At 44.4% G+C, this 24,576-nt stretch overlaps 1 long non-coding RNA gene across 2 annotated transcripts; it reads right to left on the bottom strand.

Moving 5' to 3' along the window:
• Positions 1–5,348: 5,348 nt before the first annotated feature.
• Positions 5,349–18,231, bottom strand: LOC106149072. Of its 2 annotated transcripts, none has more exons than XR_001235019.1 (3): positions 18,162–18,231; positions 6,127–6,210; positions 5,349–5,955 (listed from the first exon to the last, which is right to left on the bottom strand). It is a non-coding gene; the product is annotated as an uncharacterized LOC106149072 (long non-coding RNA). The 2 variants fall into 2 exon arrangements; XR_001235020.1 differs by lacking the exon at positions 18,162–18,231 and adding an exon at positions 8,603–8,960.
• Between the last annotated feature and the right edge of the window lie 6,345 nt (positions 18,232–24,576).

Below are 24,576 nucleotides of genomic sequence, written 5' to 3'. Positions count from 1 at the left end.
TAAATAAACTGTACTGTCTCAAATAAAAAATTGTGAAGTAGGAAGTCTCCAGCACTGGCTAATTCGGTGGTTTCCTGAAATCATTAAGGACCCAGGTTCTAAGTTTACTTCTACATAGGCTTCCCCGTGTGACAAGTTTTACGTCTCTCCAACGTGTCCCTTCTAAAGGAACAAGACGGCTCCCTTAGGACCAGTACCCTGCCAAGCTGAAGTGGTATCAGCTCCAAGAGGGAGGAGATGTTTCCCAGGAGCATTCCAATGTATTCTGTCATATCTCGTTGGTCAGAACCAGAACACATACATACCTGTCATTAAACACTGTCATATACTTCCCAGTGGGCCAATGATGGGCATTTAGTAGAGAGAAGAAAAAAATCTTAGTGGTTAGACTGCTGAGATTTTGATGTGTTTGCTACTCAGAATAACCAAGCTTAGCCTACAAAATCCAACATTGGTCAAATCTTTCTCCTTCTCCTGTCACTATTCTTCCTATTAATTAAGCATTTTTATTAGCTGCTTTTGAATACTTCTAGTATTTCTTTACGCAGATACCAGCAAATAACAATATAGATCGCTTGATCTTGTGCTTGCATAAATGTTAGAAAATTACGTTACTCTTCTACGCTCCCCTTTTTGTAACTTAAAGTAGAACCTGAACATCTTTCTATATCCATACCAAAAAAAAAAGCTTCCTATTTGTTTATAGCAGTTTTGTAAATATAGCATAGTTTATTGAATCAGTTCCTTATGGATGGGAATTTTGGTTATTTCCAATCTTTTTGTACTGCAGACAATATTGCAATGACAAATTACCTGTACATACATCATTTTGTTGGCATGCGGGGGAAAGAGCTAAAATTTCCAGAAGTAAAATAGCAGATCAAAAGTTAAATGCACTGTAAATTTAGGAAATATTACCAATTGTCTTCTATCACGATTATTTCAAATTTTACTCCTGCTAGTAATATATGAAATTACCTGCTTTCCATAGCCTTTTTCATAGCATGTGCTGTTCAATTCTTGGATCGTCCTCCTCCAATAAGTATCTCAGTTTAGTTTCAATTTGCAATTTTCTTTTTTGAGGCAGGGTCTCGCTGTAGAGTTCAGGCTACCCTTGAACTCATTAGGTAGCCCAGGCTGGCCTCAGACTTGCAGCAGTCCTCCTGCCTCAGCCTCCTGAGTGCTGGGAATACAGGCATGTGCCACCACGCCCTGCACAATTTTCTTATTATGAGAGAAGTTTAGTTTCCTTTTCTATACATACAGCCTTTGTATAGCTTTTTCTGTGAACTTTCTCTTCAAGTCCTTTGCTAATTTTTCTTTAAAATTATGGATGAATATTGGTCCTTTCCCTATTTATTCATTATAATTTATATATTTGGATAATCAGTCCTTTGCCAGTGGTATAAGCTGCAAATATAGTTTCTCAGTTGATACTTTGTCTTTCCACATTGCTGTGGCCTACATTTTCATGCATTTAAATTTTTTATGTAGTTAAAATTACTAACCACTTTATATGCATCTTCTGTGGCTTGAGTCCTGAAGAAATTTGCTTATGTTTTCCTATACTTGCCTTTTTAAAAATACTAGGAATTTTTTTTTTTTTTTTTGAGACACTGTCTCACTATGCAGTTCAGACTGGCCATGAGCTCACTTTGTAGCCCAGGCTGGCCTCCGACTTGCAAAGATCCTTCTGCCTCAGCCTCCAGAGTGCTGGGATTACAGGCGTGCTCCACCACGCCCAGCTGTTAAAAATACTAGGATTTTAAAATACATTTTCCTGTATTGCGATACAGCGTGAGAGCCATAGATTCAGTTTTACCTCTCCCAGGCCTGTTGTTTCACACAACTTACTTTCTGCTCCAAGGTGAGCTGCCGCCTGTTTCTGGCCATAGCTGTACTGCTACAATTCCACCACCTCCCTATGCACCATCGTTGCGCTGCTTTCACAAATGGAAGCTTGGGTGTGTTTCGCTATCTGATGCGGATAGCTGTGTCACCTAGCAATGTTGTTTTCAGAGTTTCTGGAGTTACTCTTGCTTATTGATTTGCTAAATAAATTTAGAAACAACTTAGCTGTTATTGGCATGGGGGAGAACGGTAACTTAATAAGATGAGGTTGGTTTGTTTGTTTTAGATAAGGTTAAATTTTAAAACTGACTTGTAGAGAACAGATGTTTTTGTGAAATGTGGTAACATCGGAGACTAGGGCCTGTCTTTCAGTTCTATTTCTTTCGGACGGGGTGTATGTGTTCCGTCGTGTCCCGCAGTAGTGCTTTGAAATGTTCTCTGTCAGGATACTGGAAATCTCTTAAGTTTATTCTTAAGCAGTTTATTTCTTTGGTGTTGTTGTTGCTCCTGCTGTTGCAAATGTGGTTTTCTTTCCCCCTAAGCTATTTTAGCTAGTATGGTTTGTTTTTATTTATTTTTTTGTTTTGTTTTTTTCTGGTACCAGGAATCGAACTCATGACCTTGCGCTTGCCAGTCAGGTGCTGTACCGCTGAGCTAAATTCCCAGCCCCTTAGCTAGTGTGTTTTATACAAGGAAGTTATTCACTGTCCTATATTAACTTTATACTCTGCAGTTTACTGGATTTTCTTTTTATTTGTAGTAACTTTCAGTTGATTCTCTTAAATATAAAAATAATTCTATTTGGAAAATAGAGTTTTAGCATCCCTTTTACAATTTTTTTTTGAGACAAGAGGTCTACTTATGCAGTTCAGGCTGGCCTTGAACTCACTACTATGCAGCCCAGGCTGGACTTGAACTCACAGCAGTCTTCCTGCCTCAGCCTCCCAATTGCTGGGATTACAGATGTGTACCAACACACTTGACTTCTTTTACAGTTCTCTTACTTTATCTTGTTGAGTTGCATTTGTTAATGTCCTCGGGACAATACTGACTATGAGGGAGGTCGGATCTTTGTCTTACTTCTTACTTTTGTACAAACAACTCCATTTTCCTCCATTAAGATGGACGCTGGCTGCTGGACTGATAAATAGACATTAGGGAGCTTCTTGTGTACTTATAGCTAATGAGTTCTTTTTGTTGTTGTTGTTTTGAGACAGAGTCTCACTGTGTAGTTCAGGCTGGCCATATGAACTCACAGGTAGTCCATGTAGCCTTCAACTCAAAGTAATCCTCCTGCCTCAGCCTCCTGAGTACTGGAATTACAGGCGTGAGTCACCATATCTGGCTTATGAGATTTTTTTTAAGATCAAGAAAGGCCTTTTATTTTTTCCACATTATTATCAGTATCAATTGAGACCATATTTTCTTTTCAGACATATAAATATAGATAGATTTCTAATATTGAAACATCTTTTCATTCATAGAATAAAGACCATAGTTATTATTTTAAATGTACCTCTTATTCTACTTGTTAACATTATAATTGATATTTTGGTGTTGATATTTGTAACTTAGATTGGTTATAGTTTCCTTTGTGTAATCTTTGCTGGTCTTGGGTATAGATGTTATATTCACTCTGGAATCACTTAAAAATAAGTGGCCCAACTGAGGTTTCTCAGAAAACACGAGCCGTGTGAATTGGGTCACAAACCAGTGTGAAGGTCAGCTCGTGGTTCTATGTTTTCAGGTGATATTTTTATTTTGCCTCCTAACCACCACCAAGACTGAAGCAGCAGGTTTTTTTTTTTTTTTAACCATACTTTTTGAGGGCTGGGCTTTGCAACTTCATCTTCTGGTGTGTTAGCTGGTTTTTTTTTTTGGCGGGGGGAGTCTCCTGTTTATCTCCCCCATGCTGGAAGAAACCCTCTGCTCTTGGTCTTGTAGGACCGCAGAAATGGAAACCCAGGTTCATAAAAGATGCCGTTCCTTTGCTTATGTAACATTTCGTGACCTTTGGGCCAACTCATTTAAAAAATTTCATTTTTACATTGGAAACAAAACTGTTTTGTCTAGCATTTTCCTTGTTTTTCAGCAAGAACAGTATTAGGGTTACTGGCCTTCTCCTCCACTAGAAACAGATATTAGCGTAGCACTGCCATGTCAAATATCAAAATATTTTATCATACTAAGAGTTAAAACTGCATGGCTTGGGTGCAAAAATAGATAATAGATTAATGGGGGCAGAATGGAGAAACAGATCAGTCTATTCATAAAAAGGAATATTAGCATATAATATTGGCATAGTGTTGGAATAATACTATGTATTAACACAGTATTCATTAATTTGTTAAATATTTAGTATTATAAATTTATTAATAAATACTATATGCTTGGGAGAAATGAAAGCTACATCTCTACCATTTGTTATTCTCAAGATAAATTCCAGATGGATTAAAGGGGTAAATTTTAAAAACTCCAAAGCTATAAAATATGAAAATACAGGCAAATATTTATGACCACTGAGGCAGGCAGAGCCTGTAATACGAAGCACACACATGCACTCACACACGAACATGCACACATACTCATACGGAAAAAATATAGGCAAATGTTTACAACCCAGGGTTAGAAAAAATTTTCTAAAGTAAAGCACACTCGTACACCACACCCCAAAAGCCTTACAGGAAAGAGTACTACTTACAAATAAAAACCTTATTCTTGTAAAACCCACCAAAGCCAAAATGAAAAGAAATCACGGGCTAGAAGACAAGATCTGCATCGCATATACGGTAATAAAAATGAATATCACAAATAGTAAGAGAAGCAATGTCACCAGGCAACAGGAATCTGTCCTCTCCACTATAAACTTATGAAACCATTATGCCAACTAGTACACGGTACCCTCTGAGAGGTGGGGAAATTCCCTGTCATCAAACAATTGTTCTGTGGAAAAACCTGTGGCTATCACCCTAAGTAGAATGCATATATATGATAAATAGTCTTACAATGGTCAGGTCAGGTCAGTTCGGTGTTTGTATCAAACTAAGGAAAAACCCTTTGGTTTCCAGAACTTCTGTGTTGGACTTGTGAATGAATGACTGAGGCATGTAAGTGGGTTTTACATTTGATAAGAAATTGCTGGATGGGGCTGGGGATTTAGCTCAGCGGCACAGCGCCTGCCTGGCAAGTGCAAGGTCATGAGTTCGATTCCTGATACTGGAAAAAAAACAAAAACAAAAAAAAGAAATTGCTGGAGACACAGACGTGCTGCAATCATTCTGGGGCCTGGAGATAAACTTTTCCAGGAGTTGGGAATGGGGAAAGACCTAGAACACTTTAAACTCAGTATCAAAAGAAGTGCAGGGAAACAATAGATCTAGAGCTGGGTATGGTGGCACATGCCTGTAATCCCACCACTCGGGAGGCTGAGGCAGGAGGATCGTTGTGAGTTCGAGACCAACCTGGGCTACAAAGTGAGCTCAAGGCCAGCCTCAACTGCATAATGAGACCCTATCTCAAAAAAGACCAAATAAATAAACAAACAGCAGAACTAGAATTTTAGCTATGAGAACCGATGCCTTTCCTGAATTAGGAATTGTTTTGTTTTGTTTTGTTTTGTCTTTTCTCCCGGTATCAGGAATCGAACTCATGACCTTGCGCTTGCCAGGCAGGCACTTTGCCGCTGAGCTAAATCCCCAGCCCCAGGAATTAGTTTTCCTAATTAGGAATTAGTAACCTAATCTAAATTCGGGTTACTTTTATCATTAGGCAAAGAGGCGTCCTAACTGGTGTGTTCGTTAGAAGTGTAAGAACTACACTTTGCCAGATCTTTCTCCAGAAGGGTTCTGCCGGTGGAAGTCATTCACAGATCTGGAAGGCAGAGGAGTCAGAACCCACCGTTTTCACCCTGGCACTAAGGAGCGGATGTGTAGCTGGCATTTAGGAGATTAGAGGTTGAGCTGCCGTCTTTCAATATCACCCTGTCTCCATGCTTCAGGGAGCTGTGACCATCAGGGTTGGTTTCCTTCTGTTCCTGCTTTGGGTGGCAGAAGCTTCGGGATTCTTTCCAAATCAACCACGATGGGAGAGCTTGTGGCACTTTTTCTAGATTTCAAAAAAGTAAGAGTATCAGCTTTTGCAATTGGGACATAAGATCAACGGGCATAATTTGAAAAAAAGGGGAATTCTATTATTAACCAGGATGAGCCCTCTCATGGACCAGAAGGAAAATATTCCAAGTTTTAACAAATTAGCTGTTTAGAATTTAGCACGTACCGTGTCAGGCGCTGCTGGGGATATAATGATTGAGATGCTGATCTGTCCTTTAGAAGCCATGCCCGGGAGAAGATGTGGATTTCACTGTATGAAACAGCAAAGGTGTAAATTTAAAAGGTTTACTTTTTTAGCCAGATATGGCAGCACATGCCTGTAATCCCAGCACCCTGGGAGGCTGAGGCCGGATTGCAGGTCTGAGCCCAGCCTGGGCAATTTAGTACTTAGTAAAACGCTGTCTCAGAAATAAAAAGTGAAAAATGGTCTGGGGATGTAGCTCTGTGTGAAAAGCCTGGGCTCAATCTCCAGTACTGTAAAAAACAATTTTTTTTTTTTTAAAACAGGATAGAGGTCTAGAGGAGATAGTTCAGGGATGGAATAGTAGCTGCATAGAGTCATTGGATGCTGACTTTCTTTTACCTTTCTACTTCATTACCCTTAGCTGAAGGTCATCTCATAGTCCCGAGACGGGCTTTCCCAGCTCTAGCTATCCCCTCTTCACCCCAGGCAGAAGACAGGCAGACAGAGGACAGGACAAGTTGTCCAGACTTCCAGCTGAATAAGTTCCAGAAAAACATCTCTCCTGATGTCTTACTGATCAGAATTCAACCATACTGCCATATTTGACAAGTGAGAAAGTGCAGTTCTTCTGTGATTGATTGCCAATCTGATTAACTGGGGTTCCGTTACTAAGCAGTGCAGAGGAATGTGTTACTTGTACTTCTGCCTTACAGATGAATGGATAAAAAATGTATACATACACAGTGGAGTACTACTCAGCCCTAAAAAGGATAAACTTGAGTCATTTGTAGGAAAATGGATGCATCCTGAGGACATAATGAAATAAATCAGTCCCAGATGGTTAAATGGCTCATCGTTTCTCTTGTACAAGAAACTCAAAATGTAAACAAAGAGCAAAATAAAAGAGAAGATAGGAAACAGGGAGATAAACTTTGTAGAAATGGAACGGGGTCGGAGGTGGGAGGAGAGTGGAACTCCAGGAGGGATGAGGGAAGTAAAAATGTTTTAAGATGTGATATCAATATATACCAATTCTCTGAAATGAATGTAATTACTGTGTATCACAAATATATACCAATAAAAATAATAATCTTTGCCTTAGGAAGTTAGAGTCTACCTGGGGAAATAAGAACTTAGAGGCTTGAAAAGATCACAGTATTTTGGGAAGTGGAAGCAGCGGGTTGCAGAGGAGCTTGGAAGAGGAAGGAAAGGGGCCAGCGTAGTCTGCGAAAGCTTCCTAAGAAGGGGATTTGAATTCCTCTTTGAGGGTGAATAGGATTCCCACACAGAAGCAGCTTTGGAGGGGATCTGGGCAAGAGGAGCTGGGATCAGCCCCAGGCAAGCAAAAAGCGATCAGTAGGATGACACGTTGGGCTGGGGTGGAAGAGTCTTAGGCTGAGAGAAAGGATTGCTAACTGATTTTAAAAAGTCACTCCAGACAAAAATTCCAAGTCCTCTCTGCCAGGATAAAAAGTACATCCTGAATTTGCTTCCCTTCTGCTGGAATGGACATTCCTGTATTTGTTAGCTGATTCACACCCGCTGAAATGATTGCAAAACTCATTCCAGCAAGTTGTCCTAATTGTGGATTTCCCAAAATGCCACAAGACTGGAAGGCGTGAACAGAGCCGATGGTAATAAAAATAAATGCTCGGGAAGCCTAGGGCCACGCCCAAGGCCATTATTCATTCATTGAATTGGGGGAGGGGGAGCGAATAGAGGGTTCTGGGTCCCTTTCGTAACTATTAATTGTTTATTTCACGATTCTTCCCTGATCTAAACAGATCTTAAGCTGCCCCCTCTTAATATGCTGCCGTAAAGGATTATAAACCGGAGAGGAGGTTGGTTTAAACAAAGTAATCAGAAAGTAAGCAATCTTCTCCTCCCGCTCCCTGCCTCGCAGCTTGTTTTGTCTGTTGGGGAACTTTCCTCTTGGCTGGCTTCAACCTCAAGGTCAAATAGAGGTCACTCTCTGCTTTTTGAGGTATGGGTGCTTTCACATTATTTGCTCATTTTTATTGCTGAGGATAACCACCCATTTGCCCAAATAACCAGGGCCCGCTCCACTCAAAGACTGGAGGGGAGACCCTGGCGACGGGGGTGGGGGCGGTGTGTTAATCGAATTCAACACAACGCAAGCAGGTTCAAATCTCATTAAAGCCTGGACAAACACGGCAAAGATACAAACATCGGCAGTGTAGACAAGGAAGATAGAGTTGTGCCACAGAGTATTGTAATCATTTAGTAGAATAAATCGTACCAACATGACACTAAAACTGTCAACTTGGTGGAAAAAAAGGATAAAAGTCCATTAATAATACAAGTCGTGCTGACTTTTTCACATGTGGAAAATTCCATTACAACAAGCAGCCCAGGCCTTCAGGTTGCTTTTATTCAAGATCGGTTATAAAGAATACGTTGCTGGCAATGATATGTTGGAGCAGAAGATGAAACCTACCTAATTTTTGTTGTTGTTGAGAGCCGGTGGAGACGGGGTAGCTGGATGAGGGACCTCTTTTATATAAAATTTTAAAGCCTAGGCCTTTCATGTGGGTACACAGTTTGGTGGGCAGAATTCAAATCCACTTTCTCCCTTGTGTACGGCATAAAGCGCAGCCTCCCGTGGAGGCCCAGTTGTGCAAGTTTGTTCTTCTAAGGCCCGTTTAGAAGTTGACTTTCTGGAATTTTTCCCCTTGAGTCCGCCATGATAGAGATCTCGCTGGATGCAGCTCTTTCAATGTCAGATAGAATTTCCCACTTAAGGCTTTGGACCCATGCTCTTCCTGGCTGTTATCAGAAGGACGTTAGATTCATCCATAAAGGTCATGGCACCTGGAAGGACACCACACAGAGTCTGCGGGAGTCTGTCTGGGTGTATCACCTCCCTGGGGGCGTTGTCTGAGTTTGGGGTCCCCTAACACAGAACCTTCACACAAGGACCTGGACATGCATAATTTATCTCAATCGTGAGCCGGGTGTGGTGGCGCAGGCCTGTAATCCCAGCATTTGGGAGGCTGAGGCAGGAGGATCATTGCGAGTTCTAGACCAGCCTGAGCTACAAAGTGAGCTCAAGGCCAGCCTGAATTGCATAGACTCTACCTCAAAATGACAAAATAAATAAATAAATAAATAAATAAATAAATAAATAAATAATAAAATATTTCAATAGCGACCTCAGGAAGCACAGTAAAGGATGGGGGGTTGACACGTGGACACTGGAGACGCTGATGAAGGGCTCATCACCAGGCTGGCTACTGCCCAGAGGAGCTTTTCAGAGACCCCATGAGACACACCTCAGACCTGCCCAGGCAAGGCAAGAAGCTGGGGCGCGTCCTCACCGACCCTGCCCTCGTGGACTGAGGATTGATCCCTGGCTGCGGACTGATGTGAAACCAAGCGGGAGCAGAGCTGGAGGCTGAAGCAGCGGGCGCATGACATTGATAGCCCTGGTACGCGCAGGCACTGCCAGCAAAGCTTGAGGTGGCCTCCCAGGGCCTTCGGGCTGGGACGAGGACAGCGTCTCCCTCAGAAGCCGCCCGTGCACAGCAGACCCTGAGACGGCCGCGTGGGCTGCGCCGTCCCAACTCCTTAGAGGGTCCTTCCAAAGACTCGTGTGCTCAGGGGTGAGACTTTTTGCAGGTGGCTGCATCTGGGGTGTGTGGTCCTGGGATTAAGGGTGTCTGATAACTAAGTTGGTTTAGCACAGTTCTGGGTTTGGATAATGTAAGCCCTACCCTGGGTGTGGGTGGCATCCATCAATAGGCTTGTAGCCCGGATGAACTATAAGGCGAAGGGAGGAGGGAGGCTCTCTTGCTGCCTCCTGCCTGCCCTGCCATGGGCTGTTTCTTCTCTGAGATGCCTTCGGCCACGCCGCCCTGCCTTGGAGCCAGCCGGCTGGACTGAAACCTCCACAGGCTGTGAGCCAAAGTAGAATGCTGTCTCCTTTAAGCTGTGAGTGGGGCTGGGGATTTAGCTCAGGGGCACAGCGCCTGCCCGGCAAGCGCAAGGTCGTGAGTTTGGTTCCCCATACCAGCAAAAAAAAACCCAAAACAAAAAACAAACAAACAAACAAAAAAGTTGTGTCAGGTGTTTTTGTCTCAGCAGTGTAAACAAAGCAAAACAAAACAAAACCCCCCAAAACAGCTAAGACAGATTGTCAGGGCAGAGAAACCTCGAGAACTCTCAGGTCTGCTTCCTGCCCTTGCAAGGGTCTTCAGCCCCTGTTCCCCGCGCTGGTGCCTTCCCGTTCTCCGCATGCAGCTGAACAGCTGAGCTCATGGAAAACCCGACTCACAGCAGTGACGTTTGGTGCCGCTTCTGAGCAAACTGAAATGAAGCGACGCCTGAAAGGGAGAAGCCGATGAGCGCAAGGGGCCGCGCAGCCTTGAGGGCACCGGGAATTCCAGGCCCTGAGACCCCAGTGCCGAGCAGAGGTTGAGAGCCTCTCTCCTGCCTGTCATCAGGCCCTGAGAACCAGGGGTTCCAGCTTTTGTGCGGTCAGGGACCCCTTTGAGAGCCTTTGGATTCTCCCATGCACTTGCTCCCTAGAATAATGTGCTAATACACAATTTGCATACATTTGCAGAGGACCCAAGTAGCCTCAGCAGCTATCAGGGGACATTCTTGTCCATTTCTATAGCCCAAATGCTCGCGCTGGGCTTGCCTGGCCCCCTGCACTGTCCCTGACATGATGCAGTAAATTAATAAAGGATCAGCTGGTCAAGGAGCATTGCGGCTGTGCTACCCTTTAGCTGTGTGTGTATGGACAGGGCACTGACCCCTCTGGGCATTAATTCTCTCATCTGCAAATGGGGCTAATAATAGCGCTCACCTTGTAGGGAGGGTCAAAGAGTTAGTGGATATAACACATTTAAATGTCTGAGTCTATGTTGTGCTGCTATAACAAAATACCTGAGACTGGGTAATTTATAAAGAACAGGATTTCATTCCTCATAGCTCTGGAAGCCCAAGATCTAGTGCAGCAGGCTCAAGGTCTGGTGACGACACAGACTCTGCTTCCAAGATGCTGCCGTGGATGCTGTGTCCTCTCCAGGAGGAGCACCTGGTCCTCACATGGCACAGGGTGACAGCACAGGAGAGCTGGACACAGATGCAGCCCTTTTTCAATCCCCTCATCCCATTCACAGGAAGGAGCCGCCACCCCGCGGCACTGTCTCATGGCCACACTGGACTGAAGGGGACACACGCAGATCTTAGGGATGGTATGTCATTGCAGGTGCACCAGGTATAAGCTGTCATGGCTGTTCCTCAGGTGGGGCCTGGTCTGGAGAAAACAGGGGTCCTCATGGCAAGTCTGGCTTTGATGTCAGTCAGCCGTGTGCACAGGTCTCCCTGCTCAGCTCCCAGCTGTGTGACCTTTAGGGAACAGGGTTTTGTTTTTTCACTCTCTTAATAACAACTTCCTTATCAAGGTCACTGGCTCTTTACCAGTATTTTTAATTCTCCCATTTCCATGCCAAGGTGGTACTATGAAAATTATAAAATTTAAAAGATTATAGTGCACAAAATAAAAAGGAGTACCAGGCACAGTGGTGCAATATACCTGTAATCCCAGGTATTTGAGAGGCTGAGGCAGAATTACTTGAATCCAGGAGTTTAAGACCAGCCTGGGCAACAAAGCGAGGCCCTGTATAAGAAAGAAAGAGAGAAAGAGAGGAGGAAAACAGAGAGAAAAAAATAAAGGAAAGCAGTTTATCATTAAACTCCAGTAGTCTCCTTTTACCTAGTTTCACTTTCTGTGGTTTCAGTTACTTGTTGTCCAAAAATATTAATGGAAAATCCAAGAAATACTGAATTCCTAAATTTTAAATTTTGTGTTATTCCAAGCAGTACAGTGAAATCTCACATCATTCTACCTCATTCCCCAGAGGAAGACCCAGTGTATCCACCCTGTATACACTACCTGCCCTGTGGTAGGGGAGAGAGAGAAGGCAGGGAGGTACATTCTCAAAATTTTTCTTACAGCTGGTATAATTGCTCTATTTTCTCATTAGCTGTTGTTAATGTTCTTAAGGAGCCTAATCTGTAAATTAGACTTCACAATAGATAAGTATGTTTAGGAAAAAACAGAATCTTAGGGTTCAATACTATGCACAGTTTCTGGCATCTACTGGGTCTGGGGACATAGCCCTTGCAGAGAAGGGTGGCCACTGTATATAAAATTCTCGGTCTTGACTATGGTGAGACCCCTAATAAAGCTGCCAGATGCTTGTATGTATATGCAGAATCACTAGGAGGGTGGTAACCTCAACTCTGCATGTACTAGGATGTGGCTTGTACTGTTGACCTAAATGCCATGGCCAGGACCAAGAGGTGACAGATTCTTGTCAGAAAGTGACCCACTCTTTTTTTTTTTTTTTTTTTTGAGACAGGGTCTCACTATATAGTTTCAGCTGCCCTGAACTCACTATGTAGCCCAGGCTGGCCTTGAACTTGCGGCAATCCTCCAGCCTCAGCCTCCTGAGTGCTGGGATTACAGGCATGTGCCATCTCACCCAGCCCAATAGACCCACTCTTGATTAAGTTCTTGACAGAACAGAAGGAAAACCTCTCAGAGCGTACGTGGCCACACATGCCTTTAATCATCCCTGCACTCTGGGAGGCTGAGGCAGGAGGATAACAAGTTTAAACTCACTCTGAGCTGCATAGTGACTTAGTAAAACTCTGTTTCAAAATAAAATATAAAAGAAAACAAAGGGCTGGAGATGTAGTTCAGTGCAATGGCTCTGCGTTCAATCCCTAATACTGCAAAAACAATCAACATAACAAAACAACAAACAAACTACACACACATTCACACACACATACACGCACACAAACACACACACACTTCCCAAACAACTCCATTTTAATAGTAGTTTATGTTCCTGGAAAAATGAGTATAAACCTGTGACAAAGCCCTCTTTGATTATACAGAATACAGAGATTTCAGGCTCAGTCTTTATAAGTAGGCTTTCTGCCATATAACTGTCCGGCGGGACTCGGGAGTGGTGTGGAGGTGGACGGGGGACATTCTTTGTTGATGAGGATGGTCCCACATGTTGAAAGGAGGAGTGCATCCCTGCTCTGGCCCACTAATGCCAGAAATGTCAACCCCCACTCATTGTGACAATCAAAAGTCCCCCTAAATTTCCCAAACACCCTCATAGGGACAGACATTTCTCACAACAACCACTGGTTTCCTAGTCCTGAATCAAAAGAGCCCATAACCTCAGGGCCAGAAAAAGCCTTCCTCAGTCTAGATTTTAACGCAGTCTTTCCAAGGGCTTGGGACTCCAGCCGCGGGGAAGGGAACAAAGTGGATGAGACCAGCGCCAGGGCCAGCTGCGGCGGGGAGCTCTAAGGTCCCCTCACTCACCTCTGCGGGGCCCTTCTCACGTCCTCCTTCCACCTCACTTCTCCTTATCCAAACCTCCTTTCAGGGGCTGGGGATTTAGCTCAGTGGCACAGTGCCTGCCTGGCAAGTGCAAGGTCGTGAGTTCGATTCCCGGTACTGGAGAAAAACAAAACAAAACAAAAAACAAAAAACCCAACAACAAACCTCCTTTCAGAAATGGTGATAGCGGGTATTAGTCTCTTGGTACAAATAATCTTATGTCTGTCAAATCTAAATGGCCTAAAAAAACCTTTAAAAAAAATCTCAATAGAAATTAAGGCAATAAAGCCTGGTGTGGTGGTGCACACCTGTAATCCCGGCACTAGGGCCGCTGAGACAAGAGGATTACTGCGAGTTTCAGGCCAGCCTGGGCTACAAAGTGAGCTCAAGGCCAGCCTGAACTGCATAGAAGGACCCTGTCTCAAAAAAAATGAAGGTAATGAAAAATTTATAACATCAGTGAGATACCATTTCCTGCTCATCAATTTGGTGAACATTTTAAAGTCCAGCAGTACCAAACAATGGGGATACAAAAGTGGAGAAATTGATGTAACCAGTTTGGGGAGCAGTTTGATTTTAGCTATTAAAATTGGAAATGCTCATCTCCTGTCATCCCGGAAATCTACTCCTAGGTATAGATCTTAGAGAAGCACTATGTGCTTGCACCCAAAGATGTGCGTGTTTAGGGGCTGGGGATTTAGCGCAGCGGCACAGCGCCTGCCTGGCAAGCGTGAAGTTGTGAGTTCAATTCCCGGTACCGGAAAAAAAAAAAACAAAACCAAACAAACAAACAAAGATGTACGCGTTTGTGCAGCCTTGCTTTTTAGAGTGAAAAACTAAATCAACTGGAAAGCCTTAAATATCATTAATAGAAGAACAGATTCATATATCGTGTATTCAGATGCGGGAATATCACACAACAATTACAACAATAAATCACGACTTTGTGTCTGCATGGTGATAAATCTTTAAAATAATACAGGAAAGCTAATTGCAGGGTGTGTAGCGTGTGAGACCATCTAAATAGTTTAAAAATCTGCAGAACAATATCATACATTGTTTATAGACACACGAATGTGGAGTAATAGCACAAAGCGTGTATAAAAATGATTAATACCAACATCATGATCTTGGTTATTTCTGGAGACAAAGCGAAAAGAATGAGATCGGGAAGGGGATTTGCCAGAAGCCCGTGGTTTCTTTGCAAGCTTTTGTTCTCTTAAAAAAAAAAAAAAAAAATCAGAAAGAAATGTGGCAAAATGTCCAGGTTTAATTTGCTAGATATGGTAGGTATTCATGATCTCTTCTATAAAGTATCCTGATGAGTAATATTCCAGCATAAAATAATTTTTAAAATTGATGCATCTGTATGGGGCTTTTTTACTTTTTATTTAACAAATTCTTTTTGAGCACCGGGGGCTGAGGTAAAGAAATGGACAATGAGCAAGCGTCATACGGCGGCTTTGAGAGCAGAACGCAGCCCCCCGGGCCAGCTGAGCCTCTCCCGGAGAGGAGCAGGGAGGCGCGGCGAGGGTCTGCGGCCCCCACCGGGCTCCCGCGAGCAGGGCAGGTGTTCCGGGGCACCGTTGACTAAGCGAAGTGAGGAACTGCACAATGACCGCATTCATTTGGAAACTTTGCTCGGGCGCAAGCACACACTCAGCATAACAGCGCCTCACACCTCTGTCAGACTGCGGCCGAAAGACATAAATAGAAACCAAAATTAATTTCACTGTGGGCTTCCGACGAGGCGAGTACAGCAGGAAAGCCTGTCTTTTTCTGCGTTGATAGGGTTTCTGCACTGGCGATGACAACCACCCCAAAAATGTACGTAGGAGTTTGCCAAGAAAGACACCTCTGGACACTCCACGGTTAGCTGTGTCCCCAACCCCTGCCTCTAAGATCCGGGAGTTCTCTGGGGAAAACGTCAGCCTTCCAGGTTCTCTGCTCACAAACTTGCTCGACCTGGAGCGTCTCTTCCTTCTTTTACGCTTACATTGTTAATGTTTTTCTCCGGGCTAAAAAGCTCAGGACAACAGAAACTAGATCTGGCTTTCTGCCTTGAACAACTAAACACATAAAATAGAGGAAAAAGTTGGGGGAGAACGGAGAGGGGCTCAGAGGGCAGGAGGATGACAGGGACAGTGGAGTTTGGGGGATGGAGTTATTCGTTACCTTGATTTGATGTTTTTACAGGCGTGTGCTTATTTCAAAATCCCGCCAACGGTTTATTGTACGTCAATTATACTTCTATAAAGCTGTTTAAAAAATACTAAGAAAAAAAACAAGCCCAAAGCACAGGTACCACTTAAAAAATATTCTCATGCTATCCATCGGGTGATTTCTTTTTACTTTCGCAGATTTTTAAAATTCCTGTGCAGTGGAGGTGAACACAGTAAAAACTTCACCCTTCTCTTGTCAGATTTGTTACCCCTGCACAGTGCCGGTAGATACACTACCAAATGAATCTAGTTCCTGGGTTAAATAGTCCTTCCTCCCAAACAGCTGTACCTAACTTTCTAGTTCTAAGTATAGCTCCTTGTGCAGCATGGTGGTGCGCAAGTGTAATCCTAGCACTCAGGAGGCTGAGGCAGGAGGATCGCTGTGAGTTCAAGGCCCGCCTGGGCTACATAAGTGAGTTCAAGGCCAGCCTGCATTACATAGTGAGACCTTGTCTCAAAACAAAAACAAAAACAGAAACCCCCACAAAACAAAAAAAGTAACTCTAAGTATAATTTTGTAAGGAAAAAAAGAAAAGAAAAACAGACCCAAGAACTGTGGTGCCAGCAGGGTGCGATCTGTCCTAGAGGGTTATAGGCTGAGACATCAGCTGGGGAGAGCTGCCACATAGACTGAGCCTTGGGGTCCCAGTCTGCACCCCACTGGGTCATGAAGGCAAGACACGGAGTCAGAGATTACTTTTAAATTCCAAGATCTAACATTGTTTGGCCTGTCAGTTTTGGATTTCCTTAGGATGCAGTAGCTCTTTCTTATTAAATTTACTTTTTATTTTATTAGTACATGTTTGCAGTTTGTGCAGTTTACAGGTGTCTTGGAGAGTGGTTACATGTACATACCACAGTTTTTTTTTTTTTTTTAAATCCCCTTCATCTTCCCTCCCCCTCCAATTTCTGTCTCCCATTTTTCATTCTTGTTATTTTTAGTACCAAGAATGGAACTCAGGACCTTGCCCTTGCCAGGCAGGAACTGTGCCATTGAACTATCTCCCCAGGCCTGATTCTTGTTGATATTATCAATCTTAGCCCACAGCATGGCATATAAAGTTTGCATTAGTTGAGGTTAGGTTCCTGTACATGGCATATCGTTATTTGCATTAGCTGTTTCTGCTAGTCTGTTTTGGCCTTTGGAATGGGAATGCCCAGCCTGTGCCTGGCCTGCCCTTGTATTTTGGGAGTTCATTCCTCGCTGGGCTTCACAGGCTCACAGTGAGTCCTGCCTTGAGCCTCAGCCATGTCCAGTTTAGATGAAATCTTGGTGGGACTTTGGACTTCAATTTAGAGTTGATGCTGGAATGGATTCAGACCTCTGGGGCTGGTGGGACAGGATGAATGCATTTTGTACGTGAGGAAGCCATGAATTTTGGCCACCAGGGGTAAGACACTATGGTTAGGGTGAACGTGTGACTCTAAATTCCTCTGTTGGGACTCATACTCTGAGGGAATGGTACTGAGGGGCCACCAGGGTCCTCTGCGCTGGTAGATGGGATTTGTGCCATTACAGACCCTGTTGCAAAAATAAATAAATACATTAAAAGAGACTGAGGCTGCAGCTCAGGGTCAAAGTCCTGAGTTCAATCCTCAGTACGGGGATACAGGCAGGAGGTGCAAGGATGTGAGTTCACCTTTCCCTTCCCCTTTTGCCTTTTTCCAACCAGGAACACATACATGGAGTAGGTACCATTTTGCCACCTTGTGAGCAGAGCAAGTCCTTCCTAGGTATCAAATCTGCTAGCACCTTGATCATAGGCTTGCAGCCAGCTTGCAAGACTATAAGAAATCAGTTTCTATTTTTAAAATAAATCATCCAGTCAAAGACATTTTGTTAGAGCAGCAGGGATAGGCTAAGCGAAGTACTTAAAGGGACATTTATAGTATTAAAATGCTTACAGCCACAGATATAGCTCAGCAGCACAAGCACCTGCCTGGCAAGTGTAAGGTCCTGAGTTCGATTCCTGGTACCAAAAAAAAAAATTTAAATTAAAAAATAAATGCTTACATTAGGAAAAAAAGACTGTCAGAAAGAAAAAAAGAAAGAAAGAAAGAAAGAAAGAAAGAAAGAAAGAAAGAAAGAAAGAAAGAGAGAGAGAAAAGATGCTGGGTGTGGTGGCATATACCTGTAATCCCAGCACTAGGGAGGCTGAAGCAGCAGGATCACAGCAAATTTGAGGCTGGCCTGGGCTAAGCTCAGCCTGAGCTACACAGCGAGACCAAGTCTCAACAAGACAAGACAAAATCTCAAAGAAACAAAGGAATTTGGGGAAGGTGATACAACTGTATGTATCCTGATTGTGATGTTTTCACAAAAACTACACACACAGCCACATATCCAAATGTCGGTTTTACTACATGTTCATTTAAAATAAAGAAAAGAAAGGTCATACCTAGGCAGGAGCTCTGATTCCACTGGAAAAATAGAATTTGCCAAAATGTTGTGCTCCCTATTTTTTTTTTTTTTTTTTTGGTTTTTCTCCGGTACCGGGAACCGAACTCACGACCTTGCGCTTGCCATCCCTATTTAATTCTAGAGGAGAAAACAAATATTTTAAAGTCATGTAAATAGATAAACAAAAATAATGCCAAGGAAAAAAGTCAAACACAAAGCACACTCATATACCCAGGCTCAGTAACGGGATGTCAGGGCGTAAATGTTACCCTGCCTAACTACAAAGCATGAACAAAATCCTGCTTCAGGTTGTTAGAGGAACAGGCAGAACTGGAAGGCTAAAGAGAAATGGTTAGTATTCAGAGGGTTAGTGTATTGCTTTCCTTCATCAACTTAATTTCATTCTCTATCAGCCTGGGTCCATTGAGTACTCTGGCTCCATTTTTGTTTAAAGAAAGTACATGTATGGGACTCACATGGGGTTCAAAGTGATGTGTATTTTATTCTCTCTACATCTCAGTGTTTTTTTTTTTTTTTTAAATTCCCTACTGAGCATGCATTACTTTTACAAACTAATATGAGAAATAAATTTTAAGAACTTAAATCAAACTGGGGTGTGGTGGTGTTTGTAATTCCAGCACTCAGGAAGCTGAGGCAGGAGGACCAGGAGTTCAAGGGCAGCCTGGGCTACTGTCTCAAAAAACCAACAAAACCAAAGTCCTGAAGCCAATTGCTAACTAGAGTATTTTTTCACACAGAAATTTTTCGGACTTTGTTTTATTTTGCAAATAAGAACGGGTTAATTATCTAGGTACAATATCAGTTGGTTGTAAACAAGTACTTCTAGAAAGATTTCAAATAGTGAGTTTCTTTAAAAAGATTATATGTAAACAGTTTGGCAGTTTTCCAAAAAGTTAAGCATAGAATTACAATATAACCCACCAATGCCACTAGGTATATAACCCCTAAAATTGAGGACATATATTTAAATAAAAATTTGTATATGAATGTTCAAGGACGTATTATTCACAGTTGCCAAAGACATCAACAACTCAAATGTCCATCAGCTGATAAATATCTTATATCTATACTGATAATATTATATAATCCACACAATGAAATATTATTTAGCCAAGAAAAGGACTAAGTACTAATACATACTTTAAGATGGCTGAACTTTGAAAGACATTGTGCTAAGAGTTGATGTGAGACATAAAATGTCACATACTGTATGATCCCATTTATATGAAATATCTCAAACAGACAAATACAGAGAAAGAGATAAGATTAATGGTTGGTTACAGGGGCGGGGAAGAGGGCAGAATAAGCATTAACCATTTAATATAGAATCTATCAAATATCCTGTGTGTGAAATATGACTTAAACTGAGAAGCTTCTCCTATTTTTTTCTCAGCCTAAAAACTGGCCTAGGACAGAGATAGCCATCTCTTATGTTACTAAACAAACACCAGTTAGGCCTCCTGTCTTGAGCAAGGCCTCTCTTAACACCATCCTTAACAGTCTTGGGGGTGGCCAACTCGCTGTACATTGTGCTGCCTTATTGGTTGTCAAATGGGAGTTCCACAAACTTGGATGTGCTGTGTTTTGTTTTCGTTTCTTTGGTCATTACAGATTCGGGGATGGTAAAGAGCCAAGTGTCTGAGGAACATCCACAACCCTACGGTTTCCATGCTTTCTCTGCCTCGTAACACACACATTGCGCTTCTGTGCCCCCTCATCAGCGCTGTCCCAGCATCCACAGATACAGTGGAAGGGAGGTGTATTTTTCTTTCTCTGTTTTTCTATGCCTCAGCATTTAAAAAGCTCAGCCAGGTATGGTGGTAAATACCGACAATCCCACCATTTGGGAGGCTGGAGCAGGAAAATCACTGCCAGTGTGAGGCCAGCCTGGGCTACATAGTGAGTTTGAGGCCAGCCTGAACTTTTTAAAAAGCAAAACCCTGAACCTAAATAATTAAGTAAGAATAAAAAGCTCTACCTGTAGCATAAAGAAAAACATATAGAAGTGTTCTTATCTTTGAAAAGTTACCAAATACACTCTTTTTTTTTTTTTTTTTTTTGGTTTTTCTCCAGTACCGGGAACCGAACTCACGACCTTGCGCTTGCCAGGCAGGCGCTTTTTGCCGCTGAGCTAAATCCCCAGCCCCCAAATACACTCTTATCTTTTCCCTCAATGTAACTTTTCTCTCAAACAGTAGAAATTTCCATTTGTAAACAGAGTCATGCCTGTGATCTCAGCAATCTGGGAGGCAGAGCAAGAGGATAGAAAGCTCAAGACCAGCCTGGGCCACTTAGTGACTTAGTGAGACCCTGTCTCAAAAAGAAAAAAAGAAAGAAAAGAAAAAAGCCTGGGGATGTAGCTCAATGTGAAGGCCGTGGGTTCAATCTCCAATCAAAAGAGGAGGCGCGGGGGGGGGGGGGTGTCACATGTAAAAATAATTCCAGCTGTTCAAATCCAGTGCGTAGAAAAATTACCCCAGAACAATACATGAATGCTCACGAGGCCCCAAACATTTCCTTTGGATATGAATTGGATACATTTCCATTTCCATCCAGCTCTGATCTGTTCCTGAGATAGGAAGCACAGTGGCCTGGCCAGGCTGGAAGCTGGAAGGGGCCCGAGAGGTCTCTCATCCAAGGTGCAAAAGGCGAGACTGAGAGTCACAGTTCTGATTTGCTTTTTTTTTTGTCTTTTTGAGACAGGGTCTTGCTATGCAGTTCAGACTGGCCTTGAGCTCACTTTGTGCCCAGGCTGATCTCGAGCTCACAACGGTCCTCCTGCCTCAGCCTCCTGAGTGCTGGGATTATAGGCGTGCACCACTACACCTGGCCTACAGCCACAGTTCTGGACAGGGCAGAAGTGGTGAGATGCGGAGAGGAGAATTTTACCCAGTGCCTCTGACTCTGGTTCTGGGCATTTTGGAAGTGGCACATCTTCTGCTACCTACTATGATTTTTCCTTGCTGCAGAGATGTGACAGGGTCAAGCACTCAAGAATGAACGCAAAAACTCATAACCAGTAAGAGTTGAGGGGAAAAGAGAAAGGCTATAGATTGCTAGATGGGACCTTTCTTCATATTCCCTTCTTATTATACAACTAAGTTTGAGGCCTTGTCTTTTCTATCCTTCCACGTACATGTGGAGAAAAAACAGGCTTTTCAAATCCATCTTGGATTGGTCTCAGTTTGGTAAAATATAACCTAAAGGTGGCGCTTTTGGGGACAGATGTCCAGTTACCCGTAATCATTGCAGAGGCACGGCATGCTTTTAAGATCTTTTTTGTGTACTTTTGAAAGGAAGTACAGAGAGAAAAAGTGGAGAGAGACAGAGAGCGAAAAACAAGAATGCCAAGTATTTAAGAGCGAGGATTTGGGTTCAGGTTGGACTGGTTGCAAATTGGTGCAAGTTGTGCAATCTCTGAAACGTCCTTTCTGCCTGTGTCTCTCTAGAGCAAGGATAGTGACCTTAGGAGGCAGATTAAACCAGAGAATTTGCGTTAAGCATGTAGCACCGTGCCTGGCACACGGAACGCATTTAGAGGATGTTAGCGATTACTAGTGTGGGGGAGGAGAAAGAAGCTCCGTGTGTTTAACCATCTACTTTGACACTGGGGCTCCGCCTTGTGTGTGAAGCCTGTTAGAATGAGCTGAGGAGTCGGGTAGGAGCAGCTTGGCGGCTCTTCTTGGATTGGAGAAAGGAGCTTTGGACATAAGGAGTTAACTAGGCACCCAGGGAGCTCCCACAAGGCCTCAGGTCAAAGAGTAGAACAGTCTTCGGACTGCTAATCCTCAGTGCCACCATAGAGGGAAAAATGGGGCGGGTGACAGAGTGGGAGGAGACTTTTTGTTGTTGATTTGAATCCGAAACCACTCAAATGCATTAAGCCTATTCCAAAAATAAAATTATATTTTCAAAAAGTCTTTTACTAGCTGTATGTGGTGGTGTACATCCGTAATCCCATCATTCTGGGAGGCTGAGGCAGGAGGCTCACAAATCCTTGCCCAGCCTGGGCAATTCAGTGATGAGATCCTATCTCAAAATGAAAATAAAATTTAAAAAGGGCTTAGTGAAGGGAAGGTGCCAGCAATGGGAAGCTCCAGATCTACGGATGATAATAACCCCTCACATTTTGTGGAGCCCTAGGAGAGTGGCAACCATGTTGTGTGGGTTTTGTCTCAGGACTGGGACTGTATCAGCCTGATTAGTGTTTCAGAGATGCAAAGTAATATTTTAATCTCAGCCATCCTCCCTTTGACCCTCTTTCTCAATGTTCAGAACCAGGGTACACAGAACTACATTCCTCACCCTTTGGATTGTCTTCCAGAGTTGAAAGTTGATTTTATTGGCTAAATGAGGTCTCTGTATTATCTGTGCATTTATCAGCACGTCCCCAGGCTTTTAGGCCACAAATAATTCTTGCTCAAATCGGTTAAGACTCGGGGCAGGCACCTCACTTTTCTGGAGTGCTGGGAAAGTGGGTGGGGAGACACATGACTCCATTCACAAATAATCAAGAGCTTGCCTAGCTACCTGCTCTAAGGCCTATAAATATTAACCAATTGAAATCTCCCAATAACACTATCACCCTGTAGATACCACCAATCCCACTTCACAGGCAAAGAAACTGAACCAGGTGATGTTAAGCAGCCCAAGGTCAGAGCCTACGCTAACTGGTCGACTTACCTTACCTCTCTGTTGGCAATGAACCCACGGGTCTAAACGTGTAGGCGGGTGCTTTGAAGGTGACTAAGTGTCTCGGGCTGTGTAGGAGCTGTAGCTGGGGAACCAAATCTCAAATCCTCTGCAGCTTCCGGTTTGGACGCCCTACGACCAGGATGTAAATTTCTGCATTGGCCCGGGGCAATTGACTTCCTCTCTGAGCCTCAGATTCCTTATCTACTCAGGTTCCTTATCTGTCCCAGGGAGGAGCTAGATTAAAAGCCCTCTCCTCCTCGGGTTAGGCATTAGCGAGTGTGGGTGTGTGCTGGGGGGAGCGGGTGTACTGCTTTCCCCAGGTCCTTAGAGGAAACGGCGTTTAAGGCTCTGTCTAAGCCAACTCCCTTTCAGGTGCTCAGGCCCTTGGGCAGAGGTGGCGCTCAAACTCGGCTGTTACTCCTCGGCTTCGAAAAGGGCAGCTCCGGCCACCGCCTCGCTGCCAGGAGTACGAGGGTGGGTCTTTTTCCCCTAAGGGAGTTAGAGATGAGGGTGTGCACGCAGAAACGCTTCTGGGAGTGACAGCTGAGTCACACCCTGAAGGTCCAGCAGGAGTTAGTGAGAGGTGGTAGGGGAAGGGTGTGGAGCCCGAACCCTCTCAACAAAGAAAGCTTGCAGCGCACGAGGGGGAGCAGTGCAGAGGTCCGCAGAGGCGATACCACGCAGGGCTTCGGACGCACTTTATTCTAAGAGCACGGAGAGGGCTTGGGGGATTAAAGGTGAGCAATTAGGTGAGGCAGAAAGACCCCGTGGAGGCTGCTGCAGAAGATGACCGAGGATCTGAAGCGACCCTGCGCGCTGTTCCCCGGCTTTCTTTCATTTGGGGCAGGGCTCCGTCAAGGGCTGGGCACTGGCCAGACCCTCAATGAGTGCGGTGCCCCCTCCTCTTTCGGGGGGCTCCCTGGTCCAGGCGCCCCAGAATTGGCAGGACTAGGCGGGAGGGCTTCTCCCTGGAGAAGATGGAAAGCCGGTACCCCTCAAAACACACAAACCCCTCCTCGGCCGCCGAGGGCTGCAGCCTCCTCCGCCCATGACCTCATGCTCTAAGCTCCCGTATCGCCTTCCCCCGCCCTGTCCACACCCGGAGACCGAGTGGGGGCAGGGTGGGGTGGGGGACAGTGTCGGAGATCTGGAGCGCCGGAGCAGCTTGCTTATCCTGCGCGAATTTGGGGGGTGGGGCGCAATGATCCTGCACCCTGAAAACAGAATGGTGTAACTTTCCCTCGTGCAAAAAAGAAAAAAAAAAAAAAATACTCGCTGCCTTGCATGCGATCGACGCCTCCAGCCGGCACGAGTGATCGGTTTAGCTCAACTCTTGGGGCTCCCGCTGGGAGACGTCGGGGTCGCGGGCTGGGCTCTAGACCCCCGGCCTGGGTAGGACCTAGGCGCTGTCCCCGCTCCTTGCGCCACCGGGGTTCGAACCCGGGCTAGCCCGCCTCGCAGCGCGCGCCCTGCCCCCCGGCTCGCAGCTGCTCTCCTTTTGGGTGCAGCGGTTTCCCCCGCAGAGCAGGAGGAGGAGACAGCGCGAGGGAGCGCTCGGGCTCGGGTTTCCGCACCAATGCCGAGCAGCCCCGGGCGGCCCCCGGCTGCCGTCCCTCCTCCCCGCACCACGTCCCACAGTCATGGCGCGCGAGCGAGCGGGCGGGCATCGAGGAGGGGCGGGCGCGCGGCCGCACCCG

This window comes from Chinchilla lanigera, unplaced genomic scaffold (assembly GCF_000276665.1).
Source record: "Chinchilla lanigera isolate Chin_1 unplaced genomic scaffold, ChiLan1.0 scaffold00036, whole genome shotgun sequence".
Lineage (NCBI taxonomy): Eukaryota > Metazoa > Chordata > Mammalia > Rodentia > Chinchillidae > Chinchilla > Chinchilla lanigera.
Note: the sequence above shows the minus strand (reverse complement) of the source record. Positions and strands in the feature narration are given on the sequence as shown.